This window comes from Loxodonta africana, chromosome 15 (genome assembly GCF_030014295.1).
Source record: "Loxodonta africana isolate mLoxAfr1 chromosome 15, mLoxAfr1.hap2, whole genome shotgun sequence".
Classification (NCBI taxonomy): domain Eukaryota; kingdom Metazoa; phylum Chordata; class Mammalia; order Proboscidea; family Elephantidae; genus Loxodonta; species Loxodonta africana.
In genome coordinates, this window is record NC_087356.1 from 15,972,967 (window position 1) to 15,991,928 (window position 18,962).

The 18,962-nt window shown below is 44.1% G+C and overlaps 1 non-coding gene and 1 pseudogene across 1 annotated transcript in view; both read right to left on the bottom strand.

Moving 5' to 3' along the window:
- The window catches only part of LOC100657937 (uncharacterized), a 48,201-nt gene that overhangs the window by 9,394 nt on the left and 19,845 nt on the right, over positions 1-18,962 (bottom strand). The window contains exon 2 of the transcript XR_010317912.1: positions 3,010-3,090. This is a non-coding gene — a transcript (uncharacterized LOC100657937). The remainder of the gene's footprint in view (positions 1-3,009; positions 3,091-18,962) is intronic.
- On the bottom strand, positions 17,256-18,034 carry LOC111751537 (E3 ubiquitin-protein ligase ARIH2-like; annotated as a pseudogene).

The following is an 18,962-nucleotide window of genomic DNA, read 5'->3' on the forward strand; positions in this document are numbered from 1 at the left end:
GAGCGGGAAAGGATAGAAGGAGGAGTGTGGAAATAGAAGCAACCACTTTTTGCAGGAACTGAGAGAGAAAACACACCCAGATAAGTAAGCAGAGACCAAGGAAGTTTTTCAAGATGAGTAAAACAGTATGTGGTCTGTAATCGTGGGCAAGGAGGAAGGAGCCCTGGGAAGATGGATGGGAGCGTGCAGCAGAGAGGGGACATGAGAGAATCTGAGCCACTGGAGGAGGGAGAGAGTGGGGCTGGGACTCTGGGTCTGCAGGAGTATGTTGTGCTCTGCTGGTGGGCCCCACGGATTTAGCTATGGGGAAAAGGACCAGGTCCCTAACTTTGAACCCCAGCTGTTGCCTTGGTGTCCAATAAAAACCCAGTGCCGTCAAGTCAATCCCGACTCATAGCAACCCTATCGGACAGAGTAGAACTGCCCCATAACGTTTCCACGGAGCGCCTGGTGGATTTGAACTGCCAACCCTTTGGTTAGCAGCCGTAGCACTTAACCACTACGCCACCAGGGTAGACACCTCCAAACAAGGATCTGTGATGCCAACTTCCTGAGCATGCCTTCTATTTTCATTGCCTGTTTGGTAATGAAACCTTGCAGATTATTTCAGGAGCTACCCACCCACAGGAGCCCTGGTGGTACAGTGGTTCAGAGTTCAGCTGCTAACCAAAATGTTGGCAGTTCGAACCTACGAGCCACTCCTTGGAAAACCTATGGGGCAGTTCTACTCTGCCCTATAGGGTTGCTATGAGTTGGAACCGACTTGATCGCAATGGGTTTGGTTTTTTTGGTACCTACCTACAAGGTCAACAGTTTCTTGTATGTTCTTTCAGCCTCTAGATACAACATTTTGTCTGCAACTGGAATCCTCCCAGAGTCTCATCTAAATCCTCCCCACCCTAAAGAACCCAGTCCAGGTTCAGGTCCTCCTAATCTGTCTGGTGCTGCCATAGTTAACCCTTAGCCCTTCTGTACCAGCAGACAGGAAGGACCTTTTAGTGGGAGTCAGATGACCCCTGGAGCCTGGAATAGTGACCTGAGGACTAGAATTTTTTGAGAGCTAAAATGCTCAAGACACAAGAGAATCTAAGTAAATAGCCTACTAAAAAAACAAAACCAAATACACTGCCGTCAAGTCGATTCCAACTCATAGTGACTGTATAGGACAGAGTAGAACTGCCCCATAGAGTTTCCAAGGAGTGGCTGGTGGATTCAAACTGCTGACCTTTTGGTTAGCAGCCATAGCTCTTAACCACTATGCCACCAGGGTTTCCAACTGCCTACTAGGAAGTATCAAAAGCAAGAGCAGACGGCAGTGGTTTAGATCAGGGTTTGACAAACCACAGCCCACAAGCCAAATTCAGCCTGCTGCCGGTTTTTGTAAGTAAAGTCTTATTGGAACACAGACATAGTCATTTGTTTACATATCGCCTGTGGCTGCTTTCATACTCTATAGGTAGAACTGAGTAGCTGTGACAGAGATTGTACGGCACATAAAGCGTAAAATATGTACTATCTGGGCCTTTACAGAAAAAGCTTGCTGACTCCTGGTTTAGAGCAGAAGTATTCAACCATGGTCCTAGAATCACCTGGACATTAAAAATCTCAATGTCCAGGTCACTCCCCAGATCGATGAAATCAGAATATCTAGGGGTGGGGCCCTGAGTTGATTACAACGTGCAGTGAGATGGAGAACTCCTGATTGAGGGACAGAGCCTGGAGCAGCCTCTGTGTTTCATGCAGGGTATGCAGGGGCCTGTCCACAGCAGGTCTGTGGACAGATTTGGAGGAGTTGATAAATGGGGCTTCAGGTGAAGACAAGTGCAGATGTGCGGTCTTCCCAGCAAAAAAGGGCCTTGCTCCTTTATGATGCAGGGAGAGAAAGAGCCTCATTTTGGACTGGGACTGAAAAAATAAGGGTGAACTGTCCAAAAAAAAAAAAAAAGGGGGACAGAGTAGAATGAAGGCCATGCAGAGTGAAGGACGGTGTGATACACAGGAAGGGTCTGGAGAGCCTGGCCCAGGTGACTGGGTGACAGCAGACTTTACCTGTGGCCACCTCTGAACATGATGTTCTCCAGGATTTCTTCTGGCTCGGCTGGCTGGGGTCAAGGCAGGGATGGGTGAAAGGCCTTGAGTCCCAAGAACTAACTTTTGCAGAAGAAATCTACCACCTTCCATGGGGTGGGGCAGCAGAGGGCCTCCCAGCCCCGGCCAAGAGGCCTTTAGCATGCAGCTGCCCTGGACACTCATGACCCACACTCTAATTACACAGCATACAGATTGTCTCTGCTTTGAAATGTGCCCAAGAGTGTAAAATCCTTCCAGCAGTTCACAGAGAATTCCAGAACAAACTGATGTGGGACTTCTGGCTTCCTATTAACCCCAGTGTGCATATTAGTATTCTTTACGTTACTCCTTCTCTTTCATTTACACTCAGTTTGAGAGGCCCATGTTTATTTAAACTGATACATCTGCACAGATCTAGAGTTGTGACAGCCAGATGAGTCAAAACGGAGCTATGTGCCCATTTGGGATGGTCTAAGAGGAGATGTTGGTATATCACTGTACACTCTATTATTCCTGGCATTTTCATACAACTAGAAATAGAAAATAAAATCACTGTGCAGATGTTCTTGGCTCAGGGAAAGTCAAGTTTCTTAGCCAATGTAAATTTATTATCCTAGCTTTTCATTCCAGTAATTAAGTCAATAAAAAATGCTAAGAGAAAAAGCCACACTGAACTGAACAAATGGACTCCATGTGCCTGTTAGGTATCAAAGGAGGCATGTGAGCAACCTAAATTCCAAAACAAATACAACATATTAAAATGTCCAAGCTAGCTCAAAAATAAAGTGTGAGCTATACATTTCTCACCATGGCAGAGAATGAAGAGATGACAGGAAGAACTGTCAGAATAAAAACATCCAGATTTCGACTCAGGGCACAGAAAAAATTGTCAGGTCCATGAAGTAAGAACCAAACAAATTTAACGGTACATTTCTTTACCTCTGTTTGGTAGACATCGTATAAATATCCTATCCCACTTGAGTAAAACTGGCATCTTCCAGTGGTGAGCGGCCTTGGTTCCTAGGGGAAAATAGACACACATGTAATGAAATAGTTCTTTCTTCAATCCAAGAGGGGCCAGAGGCAATTTTAGGACCTGTCTGCCACAGGCTCTCAGCCTAAAAGAGAGGAGCCAAAGCAGACTAGAGCATGCCAAACCAAGAATACAAAGCAGGAAATACCACTGCTCATTCCAGAGCAGCTAGCCTCATGCATCTAGAAGGCAGGCAAGCACAATGCATCAGGTGAGCAGTCACCCTGTGCCCACAGGCAGGGCTGACACATCTCTTTCTCCCATCAGTCAACATGCGGGAGCTGAAGGGAGATGGTCTCGTGTACTCCTATAACTCTGCTCTAAAGGTGCTTTGGCTCCTGCCTCTTCCTTGAGAGTTCACATGAAAAAGGATTTCAGACTAATTTATTCATCTACTCAACTGACCAATCATCCACCAATCCACCCACTCAACCATCCACCTAATCATCTACTGATCTATCTATGCATCCATCGTCTATGTATCCATCTACCCATTCATCCATCTACCCATCCATCCACCTGTCCATCCATCCACCTGTCCATCTGTACATGCATCCATGCATCCATCCCTTCACACAACTATTCAACCATCCATCTGTCTATGTATCTATCCAACTATGCATCTATTCCCAACATTCATGGAGCAGGCACAGTGCCAAATTATAAGGATACCAAGGTTAGACACAGCTCCTGCCCTTAGGGAGTTTACAGAACAGTGAAGAAGATAGATCAATAAACTTACAATTACAAAACCAAAAAACCAAACCCATTGCCGTCGAGTCGATTCCAACTCATAGTGACCCTATAGGACAGAGCAGAACTGCCCCATAGGGTTTCCAAGGAGCATCTGGTAGATTCGAACTGTTGACCTTTGGTTAGCAGCAGTAGCACTTAACCACTATGCCACGAGGGTTTCCTACAATTACAAAGTGCTTGTAATTGCTATAATAGAGAATAGGAGTATACATAAATTTTAAAATACCAAAAACTGTATAATTTGCAAATTACAGTGAGTTATTATACCAATAACTTTTTAGTTTTATTACTGTGTTAGTCATATTTCTCAAAGCATTGCTATTTTTTCTAATCTAAGAAGAGAGTGTATTTAAAACTACTAGTAACACTGACAATAGATGAGGAGGACAATTTATTCATGTAACAACTATTGACCTTGTGCCTACTCTGTGCCAAGCCCAGTTCCAGGCAGGTACAGCATGGCATGGGGGAAGGGGGAGAGAGAGAGACATTAGAATTCAAGTAATAGATGTATTAGCATGGCAGATGGTGATAAGAGCTATGGAGAGAAACAAAGCAGGGAAGGAGGATGGGAAGGCTGTGGTGGGGAGGAGCAACATCGGAATTTCTGAAATTAAAAAAAAAAAATCTTTCAGGACACTTCAGAAATATTAGGTCGTAGTGCTTAAATCATCAACAGGAGGAAAGCAAGTCATCACCCATTGTATTCTTCGATGGAGAAATAATTGTGGATTTTGTGCTGACTTCTCAACATGCATTCCATCACAAATAATTAGTCTAAGGCAACCGTGGTAAGCCTACCATCCCACCCTTCCAGTGGCTGGTTTAGGAAGGGACATGGGGCCCAATCCTGGCCAATGTGATTTTGGGGGAAACCTACTATGGGGCCTCTGGGAAATTTTTCTCTGCTGCTAAAAATGAGACAAAGAATGTGATGACCCTTCCTCTTACTCTTGGCATTGTCATATCCAGATGTGGTTGCCTATAGCTGCTGTAGCCATCTTGTCACTGACATGAGGATAAGGTCAATAACAAGGATGGTAGAACAGAGAGAAGGAAAGAACCTAAGCTCTTGAAAACATTGTTGAGCCCCTGTATCAACCAACCATGGAGCCCACTATACCTCTGGACTTCTGTTACGTGAGTTCAAATATTGCTTTATAATTAAAGCCAAAAAAAATTTTTTTTTATTTGTTAAATGTAGCAGAGGTCCCACTTGTGCATAAGTATTAATTCAAACATTTCTTGTCTATATGCAGCAAACTGGTGGGGCAGGCCTGCCAGATACTTCTCTACAGGAGGGATTGAGGGGCTGCCAGACAAGAATTTACCCAGAGGATGAAGGGCCAGGTAGAATTAGGTGGGAACAGTAAGAAAACCCTGGTGATCAGAAGCAGATGTGATTCTGAGGAAACATGGTGCCTGTCACTCAAATTTATCTCCCAACTCAGCCTACTATTGATTCATTTTCCAATCCTGTGTTGTCAGCTCAGGCTAAGTTATGCTGTGGAAAAACAGTGACAATAAAAGCTTTGTATGTGTGCACGTTTCCCATATCTCTTGCAGATTGGCTACCATTCTGCCTCCTGTGTCTTCATTCTGGAACAGCTCTTATCTGAAACATTGCTGGTCTCATGGCAGAAGGATAAAAGAACCATAAGATGACTCTAAAGTCTTCTGCTTGGACATGGTACACCTCAGCTCTGCTTATAAGACGTATGGCCAAGTCCGATGTCAAGGAGGCAAGGAAGTAGGAGTCTCTCAGTGGGAGAAGTAGTAAATATTTTGAATGATAAAAGAGTCTACAATATGAGAACTGGGAGAATAATACAATTTATAGTATGAAAGGGGGAAGAATAATAACATCTACAAACTGTAGTAGACAACCACTCAGATCCTAGGTATAAGGAGTGGAGTTAGCTGGCAGACTCCAGCTATTGCCTCTACCAGGGTCCACCTCAGCTTTTGAGCTAAGGTCATACCTTTCTTGGGGGTGACCCCTGGCCCATGACTGAGCAAGGTGATGGGTGGTTCAAGGGCCTGACCATTTCTTCCCAACATGAGATTCCCCATTAGGCTGGCAGAAACTTCCTCAGGTCTGTATAACATTCTGATAGCCCTTTGTGCCATCCTGTTTCCTCCTTTTACTTTCACAGGCGATACACACCAATAAACCCGCGAACTCCTGACTTTCCTTCGCATCTACTTTCCACAGAAACCAACCAGCATAAGTAATAACCAGAAGACCCACCGGAAGTTTATGATCCAAGCAAATACCCAGAGGACATACCATTAACCGGGGCCATCAGGAATGTTCTGGAGAGACTGAACCATCAATCACTAGAGGGTTCAGTGGTAGGTCTCCTCCACAGCCCACGGGTGAAGGTAGAAAAGGCTGTCACAGAGCTTGGCTCACTGAGAACAATGGGGATGATAGGTCACTGAAGCAGTAGAGGTCAAGTGTAGAACTTAGCCACCAAAAGTCAGGAGTGATAGTTATAATAACCAATAAGACTGGAGTGGCAACCTGTAGAAAGCTGTGGAGATGATTAGCAAATTGTGTCCCCAGAGGCACTGTGAATGGGCAGCCAATGAGGGCACTGCTTAAAATATATGATCAAAAGAGAACAATAGATGAATAGGAAGTTGGGGGTGGTTGTTCCTATAAAAAGTCATAACCCCTTGCTCACTTTCTGGACCTAAGCCAATTTTTAGGCCCAGAGCCCAGCAACTGAAGAAGTAGCTAGGTTCTTGCCATGGATTGAATTGTGTCCCCCAAAAATACATGTATCAATCTGGCTAGGCCATGATTCTCAGTGTTGTGTGATTGTCCACCATTTTGTCACCCGATGTGATTTTCCTATGTGTTGTAAATTCTACCTCTATGATGTTAATGAGATGGGATTAGCAGCAGTTATGTTGATGAGGAAGGACTGAATCTACAACATTAATCTACAATTTAAGTCAATCCCTTTTGAAATATAGAAGAGAGAAGCGAGCAGACAGACAGGGGGACCTCATACCGCCAAGAAAGAAGCACCGGGAGCAGAGCACATCCTCCGGACCACAAGTTCCTATGCAGAGAAGCTCCTCAACCAGGTGAAGATTGATGACAAGGACCCTCCTCCTGAGCCAACAGAGATAGAAATCCTTTCCCTGAAGCTGACACCCTGAATTTGGACTCATAGCCTATTAGACTGTGAGAGAATAAATTTCTCTTTGCTAAAGCCATCCACTTGTGGTATTTCTATTACAGCAACACAAGATAACTAAGACAGTCCCCAAGAGGAAGAACCCATAACACCAACTGAAATGATTCCATATTCCTTCCCAAAGGCACCTCTGGCCAGTTACTCAAGTGACTGTACGCTGGAGAACGGGGAATACCCAGGCATTTCAAGGCCTGTTGGACTTGGGATCTGAGTTGATATTAAGTCCCATAGACATAAAGCATCCTCATGGCCCCCTATTAGAGCAGGTGCCTATGGGGATCAGGTAATAGAGTTCTAACCAAAGTCTACCTAACAGTGGGTCTACTGGGTTCAGCCCCACCTACTGGTCATTTCACCAACACTTGAATTAATAATTGGGATTGGCATTCCTGACTGTTGGAGTAACCTCCACATTGGTCACTGGCCTGCCCACGAGGAAATATCATAGTGGAGGGGCAAAGTAAAAACCCATGAAACTGCCCTTCCCCATTCAAAATAGTAATCAAAAACAATATTGAATACTGGGACAGAGGTGTTGTAGGGACGGTAGAATTTAGTCACACCATTAAAGACTTAAAGGACACAGGGGTGGCTGTTCTAATCATATCTCTATTTAATTGGCAGTCTGTCCCCTGCAGAAACTGTATGGACCCTGGAAAATGACTGTAGACTACTCAGTCACAGATGTTATCCAGATATGGAATCTTTGTTAAAGCAGATTATGGCCTCATGTACATGGTATGTGGCCATTGATTGAGAAAATGCAGTTTTTCTAGCATAATCAGAAAAAAAAAAAATCATAAATAGTTCACATTCACATGGAATAGAAAATAATATACATTTACAGCTTTTTTTCCTAAGACAATGTTAACTTTCCCATGCTCTGAACTACAGTCAGTTCTTGTTATTCTGGGTAGTTACGTCCTATAAAGTCACTGTAAACACTGAATTAGCAAAAACTGAACCATTCCCCTAGGGAAATACAGGACTAGGTTCCTGCAAGCCTCCGGTCACACTATTTTTATCAATCAATCAATACATAATTTTGTTTTATGTGTGTTTCTGTTTACAGGAAGGCACCCTGGTGGTACAGTGGTTAGGTACTCAGCTGTTGACCAAAAGATTGGCAGTTTGAACTCACCAGCTGCTCTGCAGGAGAAAGATGTGGCAGTCTACTGCTGTAAAGATCACAGCCTTGGAAACTCTCCAGAGCGGTTTTGCTTTGTCCTGTAGGGTTGCTATGAGTCAGAGTTGACAGTCACAGGTCTGTTTACAGGCACCTTATTTAATATATACTGTCGATTTATCAACATTGAACTCACGGCCCACGGCACTATAACTCATACCTGAACAAAGTTTAGCTAACACACGTATTTTTATATTTTCTCCATAAGGCACATCACAGCCTTCATGCACTTAGGAACATGAGCCAGAATTTCAACACTACCTGTGGGAGCCATTTAAACAGCAAAATTATCAACAAAAATGCAAAGATCACAGTAATAAATTGACTGCACAGAGGACACCTCTTTATAGTATAAGGGTTGAAACAAGAAGGTACAGCTGCCCATCCTCAGCTGGTAACATGCCCATTGGGCAATTCAAATTTTTTGCCACTCTGCTCATGTACACAAATAACCATGAAAGCACCATGAGTATTGATTTTGAGGTTACAAAAAATCTTAGCAAGTAGTCAAATTCACAAATACAAAATCTGCAAACAATGAGGATCAACTATAACTGGATATTCCACAGAAGATCATATTGCTCCATCACATGGCTGATATTATCCTGATTAGAGAGCACGAGCAAGAGGTGGCTGGAGTCCTAAAGATGCACTCCACAGGGTGGGAGATAAACCCTAAGAAGATTTAGGGACCCGCTACTTTAGTAAACTTTTTAGGGATCCATGGTCAGAGGCAGGCCAGGACATATGCTCCCAAGCAAAAGACAAAAAGGCTGCATCTCACACCCCCTGCTACAATGCCTGGGAGGCCTCTTTGGGTTTGGAAGCAACATAGTCCACACTTAGGCATACTGCTCCAGCCCATTTACAGGGTGACACAGAAAGTCATCAGCTATGAGTGGGCCTGAAGCACAAACGGGCTCTGGAGCAGATCCAGAGTATGAAGCAAACAACCTTCCGAGCTGAGCTATAGGATCCTGCAGATTCCATGGTGTTGGAGGTGTCAGGGGTAGAAAAATATACAGCCTAGAGTTTATGGAAAGCTCCACTAGGGGAATCACAATGTAGACCCCTGGAGTTCAGGGGCAAAACCATGCCGTTGGCAATGGAGAATTACATGCCCTGTGAGAAACAGCTCCTGGCATGCTCCTGGGCCTTTGTAGAGACAGAATGCTTGACCATGGAATACCCAGTGACCATTTTCCAGAACTGCCTACCATGAACTGGAGGGTTTCATACAACCCAATCAGCTAAAGGAGAAAGAAAAGCTTGAGCTTGCTCAGTATATGGTGCAAGCCAAAAATTACCAACTAACTGCATTACAACCTCACCAGGGGTTTCCTTGAAAGATACCAATGAGCAGAAATCTTCCAATGGGCAGAGCTCCAACACATCGTCTACCTTGCATGGAAGGAGAAATTACCCAAGGTTAGTATATACATGAACTCATAGGCAATGGAGAATGGTTTGGCTAGCTGATAGGGTGTTACAAGAAAAAAATATTGAAAGACTGGAGATGGAAGGTTTGGGTAGGAAGCACGTGGAAGGGCATACGGGGGTAGGCACAAAGTGCGAAAATCTTTTTATCACATGTTAACATTCACCAGAACGTATCCACACACACAAGAGGCCCTCAACATCCAAGTAGACAAAAGGACTCAGCCTTTGTCTCTGGCAGTGCTCTCCCAGTGCTAACACCATGGGCTTATGGCCAAAATGGATGAGGTGGAGGCTATGCCTGGGACCAGCAGCATGAACTCCCACTTACCAAGGCTGAGTGAGCTATTGGTACCACTTAATGTCCTCCTATAAGCCACAGCTACCACCTGGGCCCTTTGAGCCTGTAGTATTTAGGGACCAGCAGTGAATAGGAGGCATCACGATCTTGCAGGGGTAACTGCTCCTGTTCCACAAGAGAAGACAGATCTGCTGTTATACCACTGGGGCAGGGAAGAGAATGGGAACTCAGATGGCCCACTTGAAGTCCCTTCATACTCTCTTGCCCAATTGTGATGGAGAATGGGTAAGTGCAGAAACCCTGGCCTGAGAAGAGTATGATTATTAAAGACCCAGATCCTCCCAGAGTGAAGGTTTGGTAAGCCACTGGGGCCTGCCAAGGTGAGAGCTGAGGGTGAGGAGAACTCAGAATGCATGGTGGGGAAGGAGTATGGATGAGCACCAGTGTGGCCTTGAGATCAACTTTAGTGACAAGGCCTGGAGTTCATCCACTAATCTGTTTTCTAAGTTTCCACTCCCAACCCCTGGAGTCACTGCGCCCAAACATATAGGGATCTACATGGCACGAGGGTAGACTGTGAGAAACAAGGGTATTTACCACGCAGATCCCCTTCATGACAGGACTTGCTGCTGACCCGCACAGGCGTGGTTAGCTACAGATCTCCAGTTGTTAGTCCCTTTGGGGTCTTCCTCAGTTTTCAAGGTGCAGTCATGCTCTTTTCAGAGCAGCTCCTGAATGATGACTGTGCAAAGCAGTGGCAGCCAAGGGAACATCCTTCTCAGGCATCCCCAGCCACTGACTTTGCAAGGCTGTCTGTCTGTCTGTCTGTCTGTCTGTCTGTCTGTCTGTCTGTCTATCTATCTATCTATCTATCTATCAGGGAAGGGTCTGGCCAATGCAGTCTCCTCTGATGGGTACTCTGCTCTAGAGCGCTTTGCTTTGAGCTGGCAGAGACTTGTCAGATCTGAATATGGTCTGGCAGATCCCCGACCCAGTCCTGCCTCCTCTCTTTTTCTTCCAGAAGTGTTATTTCCCAATACTACCACCCGTTTGTCAATTTTTCATTCTGTGGTGGCTTGCATGTTGCTATGATGGGTGGAAGCAATGCCATTGGTATTTCAAATACAAGCAGAGTCACCCATGGTGGGTAGGTTTCAGTGGAGCTTCCAGATTGACAGACTAGGAAGAAAGGCCTGGCAATCTATTTCTAAACATCGGCCAATGAAAACCCTATGGATCACAACAGAACATTGTCCGATTTAGTGCTCGAAGGTGAGTCTCTAGGTTGGAAGACACTCAAAATACACAGTGGCTACAACAATGTATTCAAGTATACCAACTTGAAATGGTGAAAATGGTGCAGGACTGGACAGCATTTCATTCAGTTGTACATAGGGTAGCCATGAGTTGGAGTCAACTCAAGAGCCACTAACAGCAACCACAAGGATCCCCCAATAAAGCTTTTGCATTCTTAACTCTGTCCCAGGGTCTGCATCCCAGAGAGTCCAACCAGCACGCAAACTCAGTGATATTTGAGTTAGTACAATTAATGTGGCTGTGTACCTACATGCTGGTGAGAAACTCAAGTGACAAAAATTTCAGTCCTGATGGCATCTCCCTGTGAATATTTGCTCATTCATAACGCCTGGAATCATGCCTTATGATGAGATGTTCTTTTCAAAGACTACACAGAGACCTTGCTGTAAGGGAGTCAGACTCACCAATCACCTGAAGTCACCCTTTATGCTTCTCCAGGTATAGATTCAACCCAACCGAAGTGCCAGCAGCCTGTCCTTCTAAGAGCACAGTTTACCTATTAGCTCCGGAGCACAATTTAAGTGTCCAGCGTCTGCTCCTTGCTGAGTGTCATATTAGATCCATGACAAATAGCTGATAAACAAAACTTGGATTTTTTTTAATGAATCCTTTTCCCGACACTGAAACACTGGCGATTCAGTGTCATTTCTGTCTTGACTATTGAATCGGGATGAAATAATTCTTATTACTTTGAATTAAATTTTTAAAAAGGTAACCTATTTTAGTCTTAGCTAATCACACAAACTTAGTTTTCTAATTTATGATACAACTGGAAATTATAATTTCACTGGGGATAACCCTAATGTACTCTGGAGCTTGAACAAACCCAGAGGCCAAGTCATCTGGGCTTAGGAAAAGAATTTTACGCATCTTCAAAGTGGTCATGTAGGTCTCAGGAGCATTTAATATGGTTTTGTTTATTCACAGTTGTACATAAATTAACAATAAGACAATCAACATATTAACCACTAGAGTATCAACTCAGCTGAAGTTCAATGAAATCCCTGTCTATTGCGGGGACTGACAAGCTTTGGCCTGTAGGCCAAATCCAGCTCAATGTCTGATTTTGTAAATAAAGTTTTACTGGAACACAGCCATGCTTATTCATTCATGTATTATCTATGGTTACTTTTGTACTACAAGGGCAGAGTTGAGTAGTTAAACCGAGACCGTATAGCCTACAAAGCTAAAAGTATTTACTGTCTGGCCCGTTATAGAAGAAGTTCACCAGCCCCTGGTCTAAGAGAGTACCTGGCATAAGGTAAGGCTTCAATATGTGATAGTGGAATGAATGAATGAAGGTGCTAACAGGCAAGAGAACATCAAGACCTCTGCATGTCAGCGTTGGACAAAGGGCTATTTTGTGTGTTGTGCCATTGAAGATACCCTAGAATTAGCCATGAAATTAAAAACTCTTCTGTGTGACCATAAGGCTGCTCCCCAGAGAGTCCCCTCTGAATTGGGACTGAAGGCCTGGCTAAGTAACCACAAGCCTCATTATTTCATATTTATCCTGTAATGAACTGTGAAACCCCTAAGTCTGGGCAATCCAGCAAGCAGATTTGACTGAATGCCCAGCTGGGTGATAAAATAGATAGGTGGGCCAATTCAGCTGATAAATCTCCTTGGCAACAATGACCTTCTGATTACCGGGGAACTGACATTACAGTTCACAAGGCGTCCAGCCTATTTGGAGTAAAGGAGGCTGGAATTATATCTAATGATATTTATACCATGCCTGCCAAAGATGAACTGCTTCAATAAATCCTATTAGTTGATGAAACAAGATATGAGCTGAGGGATAAGCACAACTTGCCATTTTTATTCTTGTAGTACTGGAGGGAAGATATTTTTCTACTTGGGAAACATAATTGGTTTTAAAGGTAATTTCTCTCAAACAATGAGCTGAGAGGGAGATAAGTCCTGGAAAAAGCTGACTGCACACATCAGCAGGAAGGAGTGGTTTTCAGGCCTGGAGTGTGGCAGGCACATCCACCTCAGGCTGCCATCCATTGCTCAGCTCGGAGAACAGTCTCCTTCTCTTCGAAGACAGAACCTTTTGTGGTTGGGACCCTCTGCAACATTATCAGTGCTTTGTGCCCAGCCCAGAGACAGGGAGGCAGCTAGACACCTGTGTGGTATGATTTCAGGATTTCAGGGGTGCTGGGAAAATGCCTTTCTCCTTCCCTGCTCTATCACACACACACACACACACACACATCCTGCTTCCTGTACCTGACCTGCCCTTGTCTGAAATTTCATGATCAGAGTTAAGCTATTATTTGGTTTTAAGGAGATCAGGGGGTATTTTTGGTGTAAGGTTTAAAGATTATCTCAAGGCAATAGTTTCAGGGGTTCATCCAGCCCCCTTGCCTCCACAAAGTCTGGAGTCCATGAGAATCTGAAATTCTGTTCTGCATTTTTCCCCTTTTGATCAGGAGTCTTCTATAGAATCTTTGATCGAAATATTCAGTAATGGCAGCCAGGCACCATCCAGTTCTTCTGGTCTCATAGAAAAGGAGGTAGTTGTTCATAGAGGCAATTAGCCACACATTCCATATCCTCCCATTCCTGACTCTCCTTCCTCTGCTGCTCCAGGCAAATGAAGAACAACTGCCATGCCTTGGATGCCTGCTTGTAAGTTTTTAAAACCCCAGGCACTATGCAATGAACTAGGAGGTAGAACAGAAGCACTAACCAAGTTATTAGGCCAATTAACTGGGATGTCCCATGAAACCAGGACCCTAAACCTCCAAACCAAGGAACCAAATCCCATGAGGTTTCTGATTGTACATAAGCAGCCTAGGTAGCTATTGCTTTTTTGTCATTGTTGGAAATACATCACACTACTTTTGCCAGTTCAACTTTTTACAGTGCAGAACTTACCAACAATTACAAGTATCAGCTGTATAACTCTAGAAAAGGCACACACTTGAGAAATACACTATAAAAAGTAGGGTTAACTTGCCACCAAAAGCTAGCACATTGGTAGATAGCTTCCTAAAATGTCCCCTCCCTTGGAGAGACCTGAGTAGCCTCTCACAGAGACCCCCAGCAGCATTCCACACAACTATATGCTAGGAAACCAGGAGTTTGCAGAACCTGCTTCTGGGAGCCAGGTTAACAATCCCTGAGCTAGAAGGGGCTTCCGAGATCATCTACTCAAGTGGCTTTCAAAATTTTGTTAGACAGCTGGATCCTTTCTTCAAATAAACTGTTAATCAGAAGCCCAAAATAAAATAAAATGACGGGGGGGAAGGGAAACTGCCTCCCTGTGGGCCATATCCTTCGCCACGCCATTAAGTGGCCAAGGCTTCCATAAAACATGACAGAAGCACAGAAGGAAAACCACTGATCCAGGTCAGTCCTCTCGTGGTGAAGATAAGGAAGCTGAAGCTCAGAAAGGGTAGGTAAGTTGCTGGAAGCCACACAGATGGTAGTGGAGGAGCGGAGCTCCGCATGTGTCTTCTGATGCCCATTACAGTCCAGTTTCAACCACTGACCCTGGAAACCTACCTGTGCCTGGGCGGGGAGGAGAGCTCAAATAATAGAAAATGTATGGCCCCGCCTTCAGAAACTTCCACTCAAGTTGGAAGCCAGTTTTTTTTTTTTTTTTAAGGTGCATGCTTTTCCCCACATTTTAATGTCTTTGAGTTTTGTCTCCCAACTGTCTGTCAGCTTCTTAAAATTATAACTTGGCGTTTTTTTTTTTTTTCTTCCTCAACAGTACATAAAATAGCAGTGCATCTTTCAATCAGTAGTGTCTTAGATTCGATAAAATACTGTCTAAATGACCCACCTAGAAATCATCTTTGGGTAGACACCTTACTGGTGTACTGAGGACTGCTTACTAATCGAAATGGTCACATTTCCCTCTTTAGACTCATTGAATTCTGTACAACCCTATTAACTTCATCTAGAGGGAAGAGACACAGTTTCAAGGTTGAGAGATTTGTCCTAGATTACACAATAAGGACTGAGTATTTCACCCTGCTCCTCATTGCTGAGACCCATGACCACATTGCCTCCAGGTAGCTAAGTGTAAAGTTGGTCATTTTAGAAGTCTTTGGACAATGAGTAAGCAAACAGCCAAGTGAATAACTTTTCATTGAGGTCTTCGGAAACAGTGTGTGTATGCATTTGCAGACATAAAATGACGACTTTGGGGGCAGATGAAAAAGGCTGACACCTAACATATATCACGTCTCATAGGAAGCAGATCACCAGGTCTTTTCTTCCGCTGAGCAATTGGTGGATTCAAACTGCTGAACTTTCAGCTAGTAGCCGAGCACTTAACCATTGCGCCACCAGGGATGTGATTACAATGATCAAATATCTGCACCAGGAGACAGGATTTTGTAGGTCTGTAGAGTATGAAACTCCTACAGCCGTTATGAATTAAGCAGACTGTGTGTGCCCTCTAGAGGAAGACACACGCATTCTTAGTTCCAAAAAGGATCTGAGCAAGAGGAAAGAGGATAAATCCTATATAAGAGGATGTCTTGAAGACTAAAATATAATGTATTTTTCATACTCACTGGATCTCACAGCCTATTACTTCAGAAGACAGACCTTTCCTGCTTCTGAATGGGTCAAATGTATTCATTGTAGCAGCTCGATGCAGCCTCACTCTTAAAGAGCAAATACAATTTCAAAAGCTTCTTTCTCTAATGAGATTTTGTTCATTATTGCTCCTTGGAATAACTGATCTTGCCCACCGCATTTTTTCTTTTCATTTATTTGAACAACTGGATGCCACTTGCTTTGAAAGGTACCTTACCCACTGCCATGGAGTCCCTTCTAACTCATAGCAACCCCGTGGGACAGGGCAGAACTGCCCCACGGGGTTTCCAAGGCTGTCATCTTTATGGAAGCAGACTGCCATATCTTTTTTCTGCAGAGTGGCGGGCAAGTTCGAACCTCGACCTTTGGCTAGCAGCCCAGCATTTTAACCACTGCGCCACCAGGGCTCCTTGAAAGATACATTGTTGCTGTTGTTAGGAGCTGTCCAATCTATTCCAACTCATATCGAACCTATGGACAACAGAACAAAACACTGCCCAGTCCTGCACCAGCCTCATGATCATTGTTATGCTTGAGCCCATCGTTGCAGCTACTGTGTCAATCCATCTCATTGAGGGTCTTCCTCTTTTGATGACCCTCTACTTTACCACAAATGATGTCCTTCTCCAGGGACTGATATTTCCTGATAACATGTCCAAAGTATGTGAGATAAAATCTCGCCATCCTTGCTTCTAAGGGACATTCCGGCTGTACTTCTTCCAAGACAGATTTGTTCGTTCTTCTGGCAGTCCCTTGTATATTCAATATTCTTCACCAACACCATAATTCAAAGGCATCAATTCTTCCTCCATCTTTCTTATTCATCGTCCAGCTCTTGCAGGCTTATGAGGCAATCGAAAACACCATGGCTTGAGTCAGGTGCACGTTAGTCCTTAAAGTGGTGTCTTTGCTTTTTAAGACTTTAAAAAGGTCTTTTGCAGCAGATATGCCCAATGCAATGCGTTGTTTGATCTCTTTTCCTTTTTAAACACTTCAATGCCAATTTATTTTTTAAAAGGGTTCTATGGTTTGCCTTTTTTTCTTTTTTGTATAATTTACAATATTTGAAAATTACATAAGCTGTAATGATCTAATACTATTAATAGCCATTCAGGAAAAAACTTCCTCTCCCTCTCAATCATCTGGGGGAATTAAAAGTTTTGAAAAGAAGCCAATTCAACATGACTTCTATCCTGGTAGAAACAAAAAGTGAAAAGATCAGAATAGAAATCAACTAAGAGGTGTGTTGGCAGTGTCTCTCAGGAGTGGGGCCCTGGCTGTCGCCTGCGGTAGTGAAAGGCAGAACCTATAGCATGCAGTGTGACAGCTGGGAGACCTCTCAGCAGCATCTTCCTCACCCTGGCCTGTCCACGTCCTGACCTAGGTGTCATGGAAATCCTTCAGCAGGTTCTCCTCCGAGGCTCCGCTATGTGCATCTGGTTCTCCAAGTCCCCTCTATCATAGCTGTCTGCATGCTCCACTTTCCACGACAGGTTTTCAAACAGTTTCTTCCTGGATGCGGACTCCACGTAGCACACATATGGATAGGTGTTCTGCAAGATGTATCAACACTTGACCAAGAGCTTGGCAGCGTTCTGTAGGTCATGCCAGTCAATCCACGTCCCCAGTTGTTCGTGACCCTCTCCTGAATCTTCTCATGAATGCGCTGGTATGTCTGTGCCTCCAGTTGTAAGCTTTTGTTGTGGTTTTCCCACCTCTCCGAGTAGAACAAGTACTTCTTGAGGGCCACCCTGGCCTGGGCCTGCTGGCTCTAGTTGACAATGTCAAGATTCTCCTTGTACCAACGACACTCAAACTACTCATTGCCATGGGTCTTCCAATCTCCTAGACACATCCAGCAGAAGTCATGTTTACACTTGGAGCATCGCATGTCCTTGCAGCCTCCATTCTTCTCAATGCAGATGTTACACTTGGGAGTCTTCAGTGTGTGTACGGCAGCAAGTCTCAGTAAAGGAAAACTGAGGCAAGACGTAGGGTAGGCCTCTTAGAAGCAGGCTGCATTTCCTTGACAGTTCGGTCTGAATCCGATTCTTCAGCCTCACTGAAGCTGATGATACATTCGGGCAGGGCAGAAAGAAGGCAGTGGGTCTGATTAAATAGGAGAGAAGGCTCATTCGTTACCACACTGCCAGCCCCATCATTCTAGAAAACCACTCTCCATGCTGGTGGTGTCTTGCAGGTTTCTTTTTTTTAATTTTATTTCTATCTTTTCTTATTTTTTAATAACAATTTTATTTTAGAGATGTGGCAAATGAAGGTCAGTGGTGGAGTGGCTTGCACCCCACAGAGTGGAAGTGAACTTGACCCGCAGGTCAGTATTCTTTTCCCTGTGGGCTGCATCCATAACCACAGAACTGTCGGTAGTTCCACTTTCCTTGGCTCTCAAGGTGGCACTGGCTATTCTCCAAGCTTACTGTCACGAGGGTATTGGACTTAGGCAGGACCCCTTAACTCAAGCTATAGAGCTTCTTAGTGGGTAGGTCTGTGGTATGCTGCTATCCTTCTATTCTATCCTGTCATTCTTGGGTTTGCCTGGTCAATGCTGAAGGTGTGCAGACACACCTCCTTCTACTTCTATGCATCTTCTGGCCATGCTCAGTCGGAGCTAATTGGCAATAGTGGGTCCCCAGGTCTGCTGGTATGTTCTAGAACATTCACAGAAAACCCAATGCACGTACAGAGCAGCAATGGTGTTCAACAACCCCAGTGAAGGCTTGGTCTTCGGTTCAACATAAGGCTCAGCAAGACCCCTTGGAACTGACATGTCCCACTCATGCACCATTTCACATTTCATAAAGACTTTTGATGAGCATAACTTTTTCATTTTCCTGAGGTCCCATTTATCTATTTTGTCGTCTTCTATTCATGTATTTGTTATCCTATTTTTACAAAAGATTAGGTCCCACAGGTTTCTCCCAGGAATTTTAGGTTTAACATTTAGGTCTTTGATCCATTTTGAGTTAGTTTTTGTATATGGCACGAGGTATCAGTCCTGTTTCATTTTTTTGTAGGTGGATATCCAGTTTTGCCAGTACCATTTATTAAAGGGATTACTTCTGCCCCACT